The following is a 1,906-nucleotide window of genomic DNA, read 5'->3' as shown; positions in this document are numbered from 1 at the left end:
TGAACCGAGGTGGTTTGCCATTGCCTGCCACTGGATAGTGACCCTGGACTTGTTTGGTGGTCTCCCATCCAAATAATAACCAGGACCAACCCTGTTTAGCCTCCAAGATCTGACAAGATTGGGTTAGTTTTGCTAAACTAGATTTTCTGCAGGAATTGCAGTGGCATAAAAAAGCCTTATATCAAATCGCCACAGTCGGATTTGTGACCCTCAAGAATGGTTCTGTTGGTCATCAAGGAGAAGGAATTATATTACAGACCAGATAGCCCAGGCTAGCCTCCTCTCATCAGTTCATGGAAGCATCTGGTTAGCATTTGAATGGGAGACCACCAAGGAAGTCCAGGGTTGCAACACAGAGGCAGGCAACGGCAGACCACCTCTGAATGTCTCTTGCCTTAAAAGCCCTACAGGGTCACCATAAGTTAGCTATGACTTAATGGCAAAAAAAAAAAAAGACTAGAAACGTCTCTGTGGACTTGGCAGTATATATTTATTGTATTCTGTATCTTTATGTAAATGTGAGTGCTAAACTCAAATCTGCATTCATAACTAAACGTCCAAAAGGTTTTTTCTTTAAATTTTGTGACTAGCTCTAATATAGACTTTGGCCGTGTTCAGACTGGCAGTTTGCAGCGCTAGGGAGTCACGTCAAAGAAGACCCGGAACGACTTGGACACAGTATTCCCATTCACACTGCAGCAAATGAAGTGGGAGGATACCGTGGAGGAAGCGCAAGGGAGCGTTCGCACTCTTGGCCCGCCCCTGGCAGGCTGTTAGCGGCTGTTTCTGTGCTCCGCTGCATGCGCCTATGTGCATGGGCGCCTGCCGCGGAAACAGCCAGCGCCTATTATCAACAACTGCGGGTTGTTCCTGCCTTACAGTGCTTGCGTTCAAACGTCAGGGAACCAGAATCAACCCACTCTCCACACGGTTTGCTACCACTTCCACCAGGAACTTTTAAACCTCGGGAGGGAAGCAGTACAAGACGGCTTGAGTACAGCTGGGGGACGACGGGCAGCTGTGCCTGTGTGAACTCGCCCCTTTAATCCGCTAGTGAAACGCTCCTGAAACGTTTGGCTGTCGGGCCAAACTGCCAGTCTGAACGCGGCCTTTGAAAAGGTCCTACAGATGAGAAGTTGATAGTCTTTGTAAGTTGTGGGAATTATTGAAATAATTGCCGTCTGAGTTACTAGTGCAAGGAAACTTAAGGAAAATTTTGCTGAGAAATTTCTTGGGTGTAATAAAATATTAAGGATTGTAAAAATGTTTGTGTCATGCTGTGAATTCAGATCTAAAGGTGTTAACGTGTTCAAAGATGAAAACCAGGAAGTAAAAACTGGTCAGTCTAGTTGTTTTGTCATAAGCGAAGAACAATACTACTAAGGAAGAAACTAGTTTGATGTAAAAGTAAGTAGTGTGCCGGTGACTACCTCTGCATAACTGAGTTTTCTCTTGCAGTTATCCTTTCTAAAGTTGAATACATAAAAGATAAAGTACTCTGGACTCAAAACACGAAGACTACTATCACTTGAACATCTAAGCCAACACACTGCAGTTTTATTCATGCAAAGGACTTCAGCAAAGGAGCAAGCTAGGATCTGACAGGTAAAGCCAATCAGTAACAAAATATATCCCGTCTTGTTTTTTCTCAATGTGATTGGTAGTGAAATGTCGTCCTTTGTATAAACAAAAATTCTGGATACCTGGTGATGATGGGAGACTGGCAGTTAGTTTTCTGGTTCTTTTTTTTAACTGAAATTGATTGGGAGGAAAGGGTATGTGCAGCAGAGTGCGTGTTGGTGTGTAAGGGTCTCTTTCTGAAATGGCTGCTTCTAATATTTTCTTGCCTATGGGAAAAGCATAGCTTCATTATATCTTTCCCCGGGGGGGGGGGGGCAGATAAATT

The 1,906-nt window shown here is 44.1% G+C and overlaps 1 protein-coding gene across 1 annotated transcript in view; it reads left to right on the top strand.

The window, feature by feature from the left end:
- Nucleotides 1–1,462: 1,462 nt before the first annotated feature.
- The window catches only part of ENPP4 (ectonucleotide pyrophosphatase/phosphodiesterase 4 (putative)), a 7,102-nt gene continuing 6,658 nt past the window's right edge, over nucleotides 1,463–1,906 (top strand). Inside the window, exon 1 of the mRNA XM_015425771.1 lies at nucleotides 1,463–1,605. The gene's annotated coding sequence lies outside the window, so the exon portion shown is untranslated. The remainder of the gene's footprint in view (nucleotides 1,606–1,906) is intronic.

The sequence above is a fragment of the Gekko japonicus genome, unplaced genomic scaffold (genome assembly GCF_001447785.1).
Source record: "Gekko japonicus isolate JY-2015 unplaced genomic scaffold, Gekko_japonicus_V1.1 scaffold6490, whole genome shotgun sequence".
NCBI lineage: Eukaryota > Metazoa > Chordata > Lepidosauria > Squamata > Gekkonidae > Gekko > Gekko japonicus.
Note: the sequence above shows the minus strand (reverse complement) of the source record. Positions and strands in the feature narration are given on the sequence as shown.